This window comes from Diabrotica undecimpunctata, chromosome 7, assembly GCF_040954645.1.
Source record: "Diabrotica undecimpunctata isolate CICGRU chromosome 7, icDiaUnde3, whole genome shotgun sequence".
Classification (NCBI taxonomy): Eukaryota; Metazoa; Arthropoda; class Insecta; order Coleoptera; family Chrysomelidae; genus Diabrotica; species Diabrotica undecimpunctata.
In genome coordinates this window covers 9,610,207-9,627,548 of record NC_092809.1, presented here as the reverse complement: position 1 = coordinate 9,627,548, position 17,342 = coordinate 9,610,207, and the positions used below count along the sequence as shown (strand labels likewise).

The 17,342-nt window shown below is 33.7% G+C and overlaps 1 protein-coding gene across 10 annotated transcripts in view; it reads right to left on the bottom strand.

Annotated features, from left to right (window-relative positions):
- LOC140444955 (uncharacterized) overlaps window positions 1–17,342 on the bottom strand; it is a 607,786-nt gene that overhangs the window by 96,288 nt on the left and 494,156 nt on the right. The window lies entirely within an intron of this gene.

Sequence of the window (17,342 nt, the reverse complement as noted above, 5' to 3'; positions counted from 1 at the left end):
GATGGCTCCTCAGGAAAAATAAAACTAATGATAGTGAAACAGTCAATTAGAGATGTTAAGATATATAAAGAAAGTCTAAATAAGAAAGTTGTGTAAGCTTGAAAAGCTATAAAACACAATAAATTATCTGAAAATGACCTAAACGAGGACGTTTTAATTGAGGAAGGAAACAAGTAATAACCACTATTCACAAGTTTTATGAACCAACCTAAACAAAACGTGAAAGTAAAACAATATAGTTTAACAAAAACTTAATTCTAAGCTAGGAAACTGTTGTATTTAAATCTACTTCATCTACTGTTACACTTATAAAAGTCTGCGACATAACTCGATAGATACCAATTAACTAAACAAGCAGTAATGATAACGTAACAAAAAGAGAGGTCATAAATTAAATCGCGTATTCTGGGACAAAAAATAGTTCGATTGAACCTAACTTACCTTAGTACAAATGTGCAAATACAAAAAGTTACAGCCATTTGAAGTTAGAAAATGAAAATCGATTTTTTCCAATATATCGGAAACTGTTGGATTTTATATTGAAAATGGACGTGGCTTTATTACGGCAGGAATATCTTAAAAAAAATAAACAGTCAAATTTGTACACCCCATAAAAATTTTATATGCAGATAAGTAAAAACGCAGAAATAAGGCAGCCACAAAATATAACAATAGGAGAATACAACATAGAGGGGGTAAAAAACTTTATATACTTGGGATCCCTAGTCACGTCTGATAATAACGTTACGGAGGAAGTGAAGAGACGAATATTTATTGCAAATAAATGTTACCATGGCTTAATTAGACACCTAAGATCAGATAACGTCGCAAGAAAGACAAAATGCCAAATATATAAAACCCTAATAAGACCGGTACTCACATATGGCTCAGAAATCTGGACACTCACTAAAAGAGAGGAAACTTTGTTAGCCACCTTCGAAAGAAAAATCTTGCGACACATATATAAGGGCACAAAAGAAAACGGAATATGGCGAAGACGATACAACTCTGAACTATACAAAATATACCAGGATCCGGATATTATAACATTCATTAAAATAGGACGGCTGCGTTGGATAGGACATGTAGAAAGAATGGAAGAAGGCGAAATACCAAACAAAATATTCAAACAGATGCCAGTAGGAAAAAGAACAAGAGGAAGACCGAAACTGAGATACTTAGAACAAATAGAAAATGATATAACAAACTTAAAAATAAAAAACTGGAGAAAAAAAGCACGAAACAGATCAGAATGGAGAAGAATCCTGGAACAGGCCAAGACCCAAAAAGGGTTGTCGAGCCAGTGATGATGATGATGATAAAAATTTTATGGGGGTTTTGTTCCCTTAAACCTCCCCAAATGTTTGTATACGTTCCAATTAAATTATGATTGTGGTACAATTAGTTTAAAACAATGATTTTAAAACTTTTTTGCCTCTTAATATTTTTTCGATAAGCCAGTTTTTCTCGAGATGAGGCCTCTTTTTTAATATGTTTCAAAATTTCTGAGTACTTACAGTGTTACTACAGTGTTACTAAGGTCCCCTGGATGGTAGCTATATAAAGAAGTTACAATGAAGGCCGAAACAATTATATCTAGCTACATAAGACTTGTCGAAACATAGGCGCTGTCGCGTGAAGACAGCGTGCTCTGAATGGAGGAAAATTAAAGAAAGTTTTTGAAATTGTAGGACCCACAAGTGGCTATATATCGACAAAAGAAGAAGTATCACTATTGATATTATGTAATATATAGAGGGTGTAACTAAAAGGTAGGTCATAAATTAAATCACGTATTCAGAGACCAAAAATAGTTCGATTGAACCTAAGTTACCTTAACAGTGAAATTTGTACAACCCATAAACATTTTATGGGGGTTTAGTTGCCTTAAAACCCCCAAAATGTTTGTATACGGTCCAATTAAATTATTATTGTGGTACCATTAGTTAAACAGAATGTTTTTAAAACTTTTTTGTCCCTTAGTACTTTTTCGATAAGCCAGTTTTTATCGAGATGGAGCTACTTTTATATTATGTTTTAAAAATTCTCTAGTCAGTCTAATCTCTAAAATACATATTGTCAGTAATAAATATTCCAATTATTGTGCATTTAAGATTATTAAGAAAAATCGGTTGCCTGTAAAGTCGGTTTTACGGGCGAAGATTTTACGTGACAACGTGTTTATCTCGGTAGAATATTTATTGATATGAATATTATTAAATTGCACAATAGGAACAAGGAATTGAATGAAAATAAGAATTGCACAAATTTTAACTATAGAAATATATTTTGTTTACTAAAACATTGTACATGTAAACTTAAACTTAACTAATTTCTATTTGAGTGATTTTGTTGAGGATAGAACGATGATAGGAGAAATATGAAATGAAAGGAAGTGTTTCTGCTGTAATGTGTCTTTACTGTGCTGCGCGCGCAGCGGACCGATCATGTTTGAGTGGGAGAGAGACGCAACGCATTCGCCGGTCCGGCGGGCCTCTCTCTCGTTCGGTGACTCATCGTAACAGACGTGAGCGGGCGTTACACTTTTTCATGAGTGACTCCGAGCCACAACCTAATTTAAGACGTTGTCACGTCAAAAACTAAATATTCTATTACAATGGTGTAGACGTTGTCAGAAATGGTAGATATGCATTTAATTCTGGATAAGTTTGAGCAGGATAAATTAGGGTTTTAGATAATTATTGGTAATTTGATAATTACAGGTGAATGTTGAATGAATATTGCAGCAGCTCTTAGGCGTTATGCAGAAAATATCTTAATCGAAATACACCAGGCTGACGATTATTACTTTCCATTGATCGTCGTTTGCGAGAGACAGGCACATTGCAACCGCAACTTGGTAATAATGGTCGACCAAAAGTAGATACAAACGATGAAGAGATTGTGGAAGCAATTGAAGAAATCGCTGGAAGCAGTGCAAGAGTAGTAGCGGCTCAATTAGATGTTTCTCATATGATGATTTGGAGAAGATCCAAGGAACAGAAATTTCATCCTTATCACTTAAAATGCGTTCAAGAATTACTGGATGAAGATTATCCTAAAAGAATGGGGTTTTGCGATTGGTTTTTAATGGAGAACACAAGATGTAAATTTTATTAATCATGTATTGTTTGCCAAGGACACGCAACATACCACGCACATCTGGGCCAAAGAAAACCCCACGCAAAAAAGTCTCTTATCACTAAAGCAATTTTGAAGTCAATGTTTGGGCAGGAATTGTGGATAATAAACTAATAGGGCCAGTATTTCTTCCAAAAAATTTAAACGGTGAAAATTATTTACACTTTCTACAAAACATGTTGCCAGAGTAACTAGACGAGGCAAATCACGCAGTAAATAAAAATATGTGATTTTTACAGAATGGCGCTCCAGCCCATTACCAGAATGAAATAAGAGAATATCTTTTCGATCAGTATCCTGGACGTTGGATTGTAAGGGGCCCTGATGCGCCTATTTTTTGGCCACCCAGAGGTGCTTTATCTTTATCCAAATGACTTTTTCTTCTGGGGTTTTATGAAAGAGTACGTATATTCCGTATCAATTATGAACAAACAACAACTAAGGAATAGAATCATGGAAGCAGCAAATCGATTTTATCAGAAGCCCATGATTTTCCAAAATATTCGATTTTCCTCTTTAACCCTTAAGTACTAACGCCCCGTCTCTCAGACGGCATCGCTTGTCGAAAGTGGGATATCTCCCTACCTAAAAAATTTTGAAGGTCGCCTGTTCCTGACTTTTCAAGTTGGGTTGTTATTTATTAGTATTGAGATCGGCAGTTTGCTGCAGGTTGTTATTCTAAAGATATTTCGATTCAAAGTGTGATTTCCATCTGATAGACGAGTTGTTAGTGTTCGTATTTATTTACTATTTATCTGAAAATGGATGAGGGACCCAGTACGTCAAAAAAGGTCAAATATGGGGATAAAAACTATGAGGAAACGCTTTTGAAATGGCTTGATGACGTAGATGACGACATAAGCGAAGTTGAATCAATTTGTGATGGAAATGTTACTATTAACAGCGATCACGAAACGGAATCGGAAATAGAGGGTAAGTCAAATCTCTTGGAATTATTATGTATGTATTGTACTAAAGTTCGGTGTTACTCTAGTATGTGGTCTACCTCGAGGGTGCGATCTACCTGATGCACAAAATAATGATATGCAAGAAAAATCTTGTGGAAAAATTAATTATTCACAAGTAACAACTATTTTACATTTATTTTGGAGCAAAATCAATGTAAAATGAAATGAAAGTAAATCTACCTTGCCATGTTATTTGAAAAGAGGGGTTCATATTTGTGCATACCTTGGGAAAATATTAGGGTGTTATTTGCATATTAGTAAAGAAAATAAATTTGCGTAGTTTATTTTATATTCCTAAATAATAGTAGTATAAATGTTTATTGTACTTAGCAATAAACAGTTCGTCTACAATGGTGCCTTTCATTATTGTTTGCAAACCCTTCTGAGAAAAGAATATGGTGATTAGCAACACATGTATACAATACCAAAAAAAACAATCTTTACAAAGTGAATAAAACGGATAATGTTGAAGAATTATTTATTGAAAGTATTGATATGTAAAATTAAAATAGAAATTCTTATGATTTATGCGTTTTGTTCACTTTGTAAAGATTTTTTTGTCGAATACAGCGTATACACCGCATCCCTGGGTAGACCGTAAGCTATAGTAGAAACGCGACGGCAGACCGCATAGTATACCATTACCTAAAGTTCTCTTTTTAGTTTCAGAAAATGAAAATGAGGTAGAACAGGCTTGTAGAGAAGATAATGTTGACCAAAGCAGTGAAGAAGACGATCCAGAGGAGACAGGGAATTATTTCTATGGTAGAAATAGATACAAATGGTCAAAAAATCCTCCCACTTCAAATAGAGGCCGGCGTCCACAGCAGAATATAGTTTTACAGTTACCTGGATTACGCCCTGCAGCTAAAATTGGAGATAGTGCAGACCCTTTGCAGGTTTGGAAGTTATTATTCAGTGATAATATTTGCAACATAATTCTTAGATGGACGAATGTGAAAATCGGCAAAGAAAGAGCCAAGTACAAAAATCAAAATTCACCTTCTCTCAAAGACCTTGACATGACAGAACTTCACGCATTTTTGGGATTTTTAGCATTTACATGCTTATTTAAATCAAACAATGAAAACCTAGATACTATTTTTGCTACTAATGGAACTGGTAGAGAAATAATGAGATGCATTATGTCAAAAGAGAGATGTGCGTTCCTTTTGTCATGTTTGCGATTTGACAATCCCGAAGACAGAAATGAGAGAATAGTGTTGGATCCAGCAGCACCGATTTCAGAAATTTTTAGTGAATTTATTAACAACAGTCAGGCATGCTACACTGTGGGAACTTCAGCCTGTATTGATGAGATGCTAGTGGGATTCAGAGGTCGATGTCGCTTCAAAATGTACATACCGAGTAAGCCCGTAAAGTATGGTATAAAAATTATGTGTTGTACTGATGCTCGAACTAGCTATTTATTCAATGCTTATATATATACGGGAAAAAATTCTGACGGTATTGGACTTACAGAGGAACAGAAAAGATACAGTAAGCCGACACAGGCTGTTATGCGCTTAACTACTCCTCTTTATGGGACCAACAGATCTATAACCTTTGACAACTGGTTTACATCTATAGAACTGGTAGAGGTATTGAGGAGTAAAGGTCTAACTTGCATTGGAACTCTCCGTAAGAATCGTAAAGAAATTCCTCCTATCTTCTTACCCACCAGACGACGAGAAGTGGGAACGGCAATTTACGGATTTACAAAACACATTACTTTACTTTCACACACAACACATAAAAATAAAGCCGTAATTTTGGTATCATCATCTCATCACGCAGCCACTGAGGATACAGATACTAAAAAACCACACTTAATAGTGGATTATAATTCAACAAAGGGTGGTGTCGATTTAACGGATGAAAAATGTGCCAAATTTACAAGCAGTCGTCGAACTCGCCGTTGGCCTATGGCTATATTTTTCAGAATGTTTGATATAAGTACAGTAAATGCTTATATTCTTTATGAATCTTTTAAAAATAATACTCATTTAGAAAGGCCCAATTTTATTGAAAAACTGGCATTTCAACTTATCCAACCTCAGCTACACAGAAGACTAGAAAGTTCCTCTTTACCTAGAAAACTAAAGTTGAGCATATGCGAGATACTGAATATAGATGAACCTCAACAGCGTCCAGAAGTAAGAGTGGAAAAATTAGAAAAAAGGAAGGACTGTTCTTACTGTCATTATAAAAAGAAAAGAAGAACAGCTTATGTCTGCTTTCATTGTCAGAAACCAATTTGTTTCGAATGTGCGAAAAAAATTTGTTTGGAGTGCGCTACACTCTACCAACTTTAGTGACTGTCAGTTTTTTTTTGTGTGAACATTTTTTAAAAATATTATTGTTTTAATGTTTCTTACTCTTTACTTAACCCGATTATAAATTTTTATCAATATAGTTTAATTTGTTTAATTTTTATCACATTTTTTTTCAGGCGTAAAAATGTCCACAAAAAACCGATCCATTCTTGTTATAATATTTTTATTTTAATAAATACAGATAAACTATATTAATTACTGTATTTTTTGGATAACTAATACTTTCAGTAAGTCATTGCAATATTTTTTTGCATCAAGGTATATAAAAAACAAAAAATATTCACTAAAATGTTAAACCCGTCTGTCAGGCGGTTAGTTAGTGTTTACGCCATTGATTTAAGGTGTTAGCAGTTAAGGGTTAAAACGGCGTCGAATGTGTATTCAAGAAAATGGAGGTCGTTCTGAACATTTGTAAAACCCATCACATATTTGTAAATAGTTAAGTAAGATTATAGAGACCTGGTCATAATATGAACATTTATTTATAAAGTACTGACGTATTCCTTTTTTTTCGATATATTAATTATTATATAAAAAAATGTATCAAGGAATATTTAGATTCCTTATAGATAGTGATTCACTTTTAAAAGTTTTTATTTCTTAAAATAATCCAGATATACATTGTGCCATTATGGTTTAAAAAACTGCCTCATTTTAATTTAGATTAAACACTTATTAGCTCCAACAATAAATCTTTTGGACTCATTAAATTCCCACAAAATGGGAACAGATTTAATCTTCTGTTCCACTCTTTTTTTTCTATTCATCCTGAACCGGAAAGCGTAGTAAATAAAAAGGAATAAAAAGATTACTCGGGTCTGCGTCCAAATGACAATATAACACCTACCATTAACACCATAACCTTATAATCCCCCGTTTCCCGAAAAACCTCATTTTCCATTTTCAGTCAGCGACATGCGACCCCTTATTTATAAGCGCTCTTCGGCATATCGGGTTACCCCTGGGGCACGAAGTACAGGAAGTCCCAGATTTCCAAATAATTTGTTTGACAATTCAAATTCCGATATAACCAAACGTCGTAGGGTTCCAACGTTATTTTCGGTGCAAATCATGCACGTGCCAGGGAATCGAGCTTTCCCTATTTCAATCCCGCAATATGCAATACTTAATTAATTGGGGCAAAGAAATTAATTATTTCTAAATGTCTGTCAATTGTTGAGTAAATGTCTAATTAAAAATCAGTAATTAATAATGATTTTCTCGGGTTATAACAAGTGTGACTAAAATCCGATTTATAGAAGTTCAAAGGGAAAAGGTGTATAAAACAAGTTCGGTAATATAAAGGGTTGGGATAATGTATAAAACCAAGTAAATATGTTTTAAAGGAAAAAGACGATTTTCATGAAACTCTGCATGCAAATACAATGGGTCTGTTGAATAAAAATAAGTGTTACCTTAAAAGTAGTAACTTTTAAGCACAAGCTAATACTTATAAGTATAACATATTACTTATTTTTATTTGAATAAAAGTAAGTGTTTTCTTATAAGGTAATACTGGAAAAATATTTTGAAATTTAAGTATATACTTGTAAGTATTAACTTTTGCTTGTAAGTATTTACTTTTAAAATTGTATTGTGATGTTTTTATAGCTGCAAGACAAGTTTTAACAAGTTTGTAAACGTCGCGTGCGTCGTTGAGATTTCTGTGTAGTAGGTACATCCACGTCAGTTAAATTTTAGCGCTATAAATAGTCATGTCGTCGTCAAGTGAGGAAGAATTACCTGTCGAGAGTGGCTGTCTCAAAGGCTTATATTTGTAAAAATATTGAAAAATCATACGGTTCTTCTGAACAAATCAATGGTTCCGGCAATTGTTAAAAGTAAAGAAAAGGCATGGAACGGGATAAGAGATCAATTTATTAAGGCTTCTGGTACAAGTATTACTATTGACAAATTAAAAAAAAATTCTCAATAACATGAAAACAGATGTAAAGAAGAAAACGGATAAAATATGACTGGTAACAAAAAAAATTAAATTGCGCGAGTGGGAAAAAGAATTTCTGGATATATTGAATTTTGAAAAAAATCCAGTATTCACGAAAATTCTTGGGGGATGTTCCATTGGAACTAACAATGGAGAAGCGAACAATCTAGAAAATACTGGATCAGCTAGTACCAATTCACAAATACCCTCATCTATAGGAACGCTGAAAAAACGCCCAAAGAACAAGAAATTTAAGTTAGAGACCGATGAAACGGAAAGTTTATCAACACAAGAGTTGCAACGACTTGTTCTTCTTGAACAATTAAATGTTGCTAAACTTCAAGCGCAAAGGGAAAAACTTCTGATAGAGAAAATGACAAATGTTTTGCCATATCGAATTCCTGAAGATAGTTTTGGAGCAGAAGCACTACGAGAATACATAGACTTGTAATGTATTTGTAATTTCCAAATATGTACTGCCATTTTTAATGTATTTGTAATTTCCATATATGTACTGCAATTTTTAGTTTCACATTTTTTGTTTTCTTAATTTTGTATTAAAAGTTTCAGTGTATTAAACAGGTATCAAAACAAAAAATACTTGTTTTATATTGTAGTGTCTATGGCACAAAAATTGACAATGATATTTAAGTAAACAAATTAAAAACAACGTTAGAAAATTACAAAATCAAATAAAATATTGTTTTTAAATATTATTGTTAAATATTGTTTCCACTATTAATTGACGTTTTGCAGCTCCTCTTTGACGAATGATATCTACTTCCGCTTCATTGTAATGTACATCATGGAGGTTCTGTGGGTTTTCCCGTTCATTTTCGGATAACTCAAAATCGTCCCGTAGATATTTGCAAATATTATGCAAAACAGCACAACAAACAATGATCTTTGGAACTTTTGCCAAAGATACTCTTACTTTAGACCCTAATATAGGAAATCTCTGCTTTAGCTGCCCAAATACTCTTTCAATTATCACCCTTTCTCTGGAATGAGTGATATTAAATAATTCCTCGCTTCTATTTTGGGGGTTTTTGAATGGGCATAATAACCATGGAGAAATTCCATATCCACTATCTCCAAGGAGGCAAAAATTGCCTCTAAAGCTATGTATAACTTGATAAATCCAACTTTATTTCCAAATCCTCGAATCGTGAACACTTCCAGGCCACTGAGTGTCCACACTTGTAATCACTTCATTTGCATCACACGTTATTTGTACATTTATGCTAGGAAAACCTTTTCTATTAATAAATTCGTCACCAAATTCTGAAGGTTTTTTAATTTGAACATGGGTACAATCCAGTGCGCCAATAACGGTAGGTATTTGGAATCGATTTGCCCACTTTGTCCTTGCTTCTTCCATACCTTCCAGGTCAGACGAGAACTTTATCCACTGATGTGATTTCTCAAAAATTCTGTCAGCAACATTATTTATGGTTTTACATACAGTCTTATGGTGAACGCCGAAATCTTCAGCAATACCTGGTTGAAATCCAGTATCACTAACGTATCGCAGAAAAATCTCCATCCTTTGTCGAGAGCTAAGGGCACCTCCTCTGGTTTCATCTAGCTGTGGCAAAAAATAATCTGATAGAAAGTCTATACTTTCGCTTTCAAAACGCAATAGAACCTTTGCTGGGACTTACGTTTTTTCTTTTCATGTAGTGTTTATGTTTACGGACATATATAAAGTCAGCCATAATTATAATAATCGAAAAATGTTTAGAACTACCACTCTACTAGTGTAAGTATGCATAAACTACTGGCGTAAGTATTCATTTGAGATTCCTTAACAAATATTATGGTATTACTTACTAATTGTATAATATCCTTCTTTTTATTCAACTAAAAAGAATTAATAACTGGAAAAATTTTTGTGTACCCTTATACATTCAGTAACTACTTGAAAATAAAAGAGATTACTTATTGTCCTAAGTAAACTCTTTTACATAATGTAATTACTGTTCTTTTATTCAATTAATATTAAGTAAATACTTAAATACGAGGAAGTAAAAGAAAATACTTATTTTTATTCAATAGACCCAATGACACATAACGCATCTACATCCGGTTTCAACGTAAATACCCTAAACTTATTTCATTTAAAAGGGACACCCTGTACATCTTTGCAAGTTTTAAAAGAAATTGTTATTCCTAATTCATACATATTAAGTTTAATAGAAAAAGAAATGTGTTAAAACGGGAAATAAATGTAGTACAATTTTATAAACTAATTTCTGCAGATCAATCAACTAATATTTATTTAAAAAACCTCTTTTGTTTCATTTTGTTCCTTAGATTTTACTCTTTTGGAAGTTTTCAACCGACTGATATTTAATTATATAAAAAAAAACAAAGCATTTATTATCACCCATCTTTTTCGCACTTTTTTTTGACATTTTATCAGTTGGCCTCGTAGAATATCTACCTGATTCGTTAAGATCAGGTTACGTCTAGTAATACAATACATCGCAGGGGGTTTACATAAATCGAGTTAGCTTGGGCTCCTCTCCTCAAAGCGCGCAGCGTAGAGAAAGAAGAAAATGGCGACTGCGATAGCTAAATCATTGACGTCGCTCCCGACAATTTTCAAATTTATACCCTAATTATAGATTAAACTTTAAGAGATAGATTGAATTAAACAGAAAAGATGGTCGAGAGAAGAAGCACGAGAATATTCCATGACGCGCTCCCACCATTTAATAGAATTTTTAAAAAATGGTGGATAAATTTCTAACTAAATTTCTAAGAGAAAATTTAGTGTGACTTTTAATTTCAAATATCTCATTCAAAAGAAACTTTTTGTTTATTCTAACGGACTTTTGGCCCTCGGAAATAATCTAATCTTTCACTCTGCGTTTAAATTTTTTTAAAATATTTATTAGTTTTCTCAGGATTCGAAAAAAATGAATGCATTTAAAAAGCATTGACCTGAAATTTTGCGCCTACGCTCTTAATATTCTTTAACAGAATCTTCTCAATTTTGGAGCAAATAAGATTTTTCAAACTTAAATCGTTCAATAGAAAATTCCTTGAAAACAATTTATTTTGTTGTTAACTTATACAGAGTACTGCTTTTTATTATTTAAAATCGTGATATCACAAGAGGTTTCTAAAGTTTGGAAAGCTTCTAAAGTTTTATTCTTCGTATAATATCGGACTGGTCTGAGGGACTGAGTTTTTTCCTTTAAATTATGTCTGTGAAGAACGAACTAATTGTTAGATGAAATCATCATTATATCAGAAGAAAAGTTATTAAGTTCGGACTACTGTATGATTCACCATAATTTTATATCAGAAAAGTTTATTTTCTATTTAATATCTTCTTTTTACAATTAAGAACAAAAAAGTTTTGTAATTACGTAAAAACTATATACTGAAAAAGCATGTACTTTTGTCAAGGATGTGGTGTAGGAAAGGAATTCGCAAATGTGGAAAAGTTTTTATAAAAAGGAGCATGTACACATTTGGAAATTTTTGAACGGAACATAGGATTTTTAATACAATAACTGAGATCCCCTGATTTGCAATTAACCAGTGTAAATTTCAATATAATGTCGCGATATTTGATATCTAATTTATTTGTTCCACTGGATTGCCTCTCCTTTGCGTTTCGGAGTAGCACATTATCACGCCGACAGTTTTGTTCTGTCTACCGATTTTTCCTGAAACTCCGTTTGGGATATTCGTAATTAGGTATTATATAATAATTAGGTATTATTTGAATTGTTAAATTCATACTTTAATACATTCATTATTGCAAATATTGTTTATAATTTCAAATTTAAAAGTGTGTATATGATAGACCGAAATCTACCGATTTTTGCCGAAGGTATCTACCGATTTGGCAACAGCTCCACGAAACATCACTGGCCGAGCAAACACGTTTGCTTCTCATTATAATGCCATAAGCGGATATTAAAGTAGTGTTTCTAACCATGTATACAAACGAAGAAAAAGTATTTTAAAATTGTGTTTTATGGTAACTCGTAATGTGACATTATAAATTTATTAACTTATAATAAAGAACTACCTATGAAGATAAGCAAATCTCGACAGAATCAACTATTAGTCGCATTATTAAAAAAAAATGAATCGTTTGGGTGTATACAAAACTGTCGAAAATGTACGGATCTACCACGAGAGAAAATAGTCAAGGAAGTTCGGCATAATAGAGAAACCGATATTTGTAGTGTTGCTGAAAGTAGTGATCATGTTCAAGTAAAATCATGGCTCAACAAGTTGACATAAATGATAGAACGGTCAGAGATATTTTGAAACGAAACGGTTACCGGTGTTTTTAAAGTTTCAACTACTCAGGAGTTATTAGCCAAGGACAATTTCAAACACATGGAATTTTGTGAACTCATGATGGCTTAACAAACTAAAAATGAATATTTTTCAGAAAACGTTTTGTTTACCGATCAATCGACATTTTCGTTACATCAGAGCGATATTGGTATACGTATGATATTGGTCTCGGCATAATTTTTGAACTTAAACCTAAAGCTAAGTTTAATACTATTACAAGAATTACTATGAATCTCAACAGTCTTCCGGATTTACCCGCGTCGATTATCACTGAGCCAAGCTTTCGATATCCTCTCTAATGTCTTCTTCAGGGCTTCCGAGGTTTCAGTCTCCCGATGCCCCAGACGTTACTACACCGATCACTAACCAATGCATTACTGCTAGTGGAAACACCGGACGGTTCATTTATACCGTCGATGGTGACGTGGTTTGAGTGGAGGTTGGCGTGGAGGTTAGCCTGGAGATTGGTACGGGATTTGGCGCGAACATTTTTGGCAGTAGGATTTTGATTGACGGGTGGAGCGGACACTACTTTCTTTATGAGAGGTCATCTCATGTACAGAGGACCATTTGGCCTTTCTTCAATTTCTATGGCTTCTCGGATAATTCTTGGTTTACAGAAGAACATCTGGTCTTTGTTGATACTAGGTTTAAATTTAGAAAAATATTTATTGGATTTTTTGATGATTTAATCCCAACTTTGATGTTATATTCAGAATTATTGCAATCTACTATATAGAGAAAAACAATAATATCTGGCAATATGGTTGCCAGATATTAATGGTTAATTGAATTGAGATGGCTTTTTAATAACAAAGCTGCTTTTTCCAGTTTGTATACCGAACAGAACCTTAAAATTTAACATCTCTATTCAATTTCACCTAACACAAATACTTGTATTGTGTAACCTCCTCTGTGAATATAGTTACGAAAACTTGTTTTTCAATTGAACCTCCTTCCTGTACCCCCGAAAAGCTGTCTCTGAACTATAGCTGCTAGCTAGCACGTCGTCTTTCTGTTCCTGCCAGTGCCGACTTTTACATCTAGGAGGGATCGATACTCCGTTGGGTAGTGCAATAACTTCTCTCTCTTACGCGTCGTTTGAACCTCCGCCAGGATAGGAATAGGCCTAATGTTAATTTTCAATGAGTTTTATGCAAAATTCAGATCTGCTAGCTGTAAAGTTTAGCTTAGATTACGTGGTGTTTTTAAGATTTATATATATATATATATATATATATATATATATATATATATATATATATATATATATATATATATATATATATTATATTATATATTGTAACGAAATATCGTTACAATCTGATCACGTGTCACAAATATACGATTCGACGGCTTTATCAATAGAGTCCTGCCTTCGAGACTCTACCGATGCAGCAAACACAGATGGACTAGTGAAGATAGTTCTAGAAATAATGTATTCGCTATATATATGGGAGCGCTGTTATTAGGAGTTAGTTGATATAAAGATGTTTAATGAATTAGAACCGCTCGTTTTATTGTTAAACATCTTACAATATATACATACGTTCGGAAAGATTTCCGCCGTTAGTTAGAAACCTAAAACTAAGATTAATATTATAGTAAAAGTTACTGATGATTATGATCATATGCGCCAAGCTTTCGACATCCTCTCTGATATCTTCTTTAAGGCTTGCGAGGTCTCAGTCTCCGCCGCCACACACTACTACATTGATCACTAATGAAACAGAACTACTTTCCTGCTAATTTCTGTCAATATATCAATTTTCTTTACATTTCCACTGGTCTGCCCTTAGACCAATATATTCATAATATGCTCTAACTCATGCTCTGGTGTAACCATATCTAAAAATTTTCCAGTCGGCTTACACAGATATTATTCAGGTCCACAATAAACTATTAGTAATGGTTTCCTTGTTAAAAAAATATAATTTTACACGGAAAATTGACTTTGTAACCAAATCAACACCTTCAGTACTGTAATAGTGGAAGTTCGTTTCAACATAAAATGAAAAATAAAAACTTCCCGATGAAAAACAGTCAATATCTGGCCCTTGATAAAAAAACCAATTTTTTTTTTCAAAATTTGTTCCTGAAAAACCCTAATTGTTTTGTCGCCACCAGACTAAATTTAGGATCATCAAATTCTCGAGCCACGTCAAACAAAATCAAAGCAAATAACAGTGTATCTCCAAATCATCTAATTTCAATATCTCCAAAGAACCCCCGTAGAAATACTTTCATTCAGACTTTCATTACTTTGTAATATATTACATTTAATTTGGTAAACATTCACTTCTCCACAAACTTTGACAGTCAAGTTCTAAGATCTTCCTCTCAATCACCTCCCAAAATCATTCCTAGAAAATCCGCTTTTTCAATCTTCTATCCTACTTAATTTGGAAAAAAACCCTCTCTTCTTAATCATCCCTTCCTATGTCTTCTAAAAAATTTGCGTGTAAATTAGAAAGTTCTATATACTCAACAAATGTACCTTCGAAGAAATTATCGAAAAGCCATTACGCTGTTTATTTTACAATCAGTTTCAAAAATTACCTTCGTAGAAACCGCACAGAGAAAGTTTGATTAAAACGGTAACACACCATTGTCTTTTTTTTCTTCGAATCACTAATCCTAAATAATTACACTGTAAAACTACCTTTCTAAATATATAGCAAACATAGTCTACATAGTCCTTGCATAAATATTGGGACAAGTGTAAACGCGGCTTGTACGGCTGACAAACTTGGACGCAGCCAAAAGTTATGTTGGCATTACTGACTGTTGATAACTATATTGCTGTTATTGCTCTTAATAAGTGTGGAATAGGAAGAGCTCCTATTTTTGAATTACTCTTCTTCTTATGGTGCCGTGCACCTATAGTGCGTTGGCGAATTATCTTAAGGTCAGACGTCTGTCTTTTGCGGCATGCAAAAGTTCGCCAGTGTTAGTTACGCCTGTCCAGTTCTTTATATTTCGCAGCCACGACATTTGTTTGCGACCTACTCCTCTCTTGCCCTCAATCTTTCCTTGGATAATTAGTTGAGGGATTGCATATTTTTCCCCTCTCAGGATGTGGCCCAGGTATCCAATCTTTCGTGCCTTGATCAAGCTGAGCTGAATTACTAAAACCGTTAAATACAATCATTAATAAAAGCGTGCAACTTTTGCAGATGATGTTGACATAATCGCAAGATCAAGAAGAGAAATGATAGAGGCATACAACCAAATAGAACGAGCTGTACAAAATAGTGGTCTTAAAATCAATCAGACCAAAACAAAATATATGCAGGTAAGTAAAAACGCAGAAATAAGGCAGCCACAAAATATATAGAGAGAATACAACATAGAGGGGGTAAAAAACTTTATATACTTGGGATCCCTAGTCACGTCTGATAATAACGTTACGGAGGAAGTGAAGAGGCGAATATTTATTGCAAATAAATGTTACCATGGCTTAATTAGACACCTAAGATCAGATAACGTCGCAAGAAAGACAAAATGCCAAATATATAAAACCCTAATAAGACCGGTACTCACATATGGCTCAGAAACCTGGACACTCACTAAAAGAGAGGAAACGTTGTTAGCCACCTTGAAAAGAAAAATCTTGCGACACATATATAAGGGCACAAAAGAAAACGGAATATGCCGAAGAAGATACAACGCTGAACTATACAAAATATACCAGGATCCGGATATTATAACATTCATTAAAATAGGACGGCTGCGTTGGATAGGACATGTAGAAAGAATGGAAGAAGGCGAAATACCAAACAAAATATTCACACAGATGCCAGTAGGAAAAAGAACAAGAGGAAGACCGAAACTTAGATACTTAGAACAAATAGAAAATGATATAACAACCTTAAAAATAAAAAACTGGAGAAAAAAAGCACGAAACAGATCAGAATGGAGAAGAATCCTGGAACAGGCCAAGACCCAAAAAGGGTTGTCGAGCCAGTGATGATGATGATGATGATGAAAACCGTTAAATATTACGCGTGTTTTTGTGTATTGTACTATTAACGCTCTTAAGTAAAAAATTAACAAAAATCCTGTCCGAAAACAAAAAGTTATTGCTCGGAAAATGTATATTGCGTCGAAAGTCATGAGTTACATTATCAAACAAGACTTGTGACTTGGTTTTCAATCTATAAACAAAACAACGCCCTATCGTTGCAAAACAAAATAGGAAAAAAAAAACCAAGACGTCCGTTATCGTTGTAAGGTAAAGGCCTTGTGGATGGTTTGGTGTGGAGTGTCCTATGAGGGCGTCACTTCTTTAACTTTTTGTGAAAAGGGCGTTAAAACAGCGGCGAGAAATTATTAGCGGGACATTTTAACAAAAATATTGGAGCTTCTAAACCAGATATGTTCCAAAATAGACCATGGATATCCCAACAAGACTATGCACCTAAGGCGCAAACAACTCAACAGTGGCTTGAAAAAAGCCGAATTTATTAGTAGTGAACATTGGCCGTCAGCCAACCCAGGCCATAATCTACTCGATTACTAATTGTAGTTATTTTTAGAGGGCATGTTCTCTACAAGACGTCACCATAATCAAGAGTCATTGAAAAAGGCTCTTAACGAGGTTCCTACTGTCCCTAACCACTA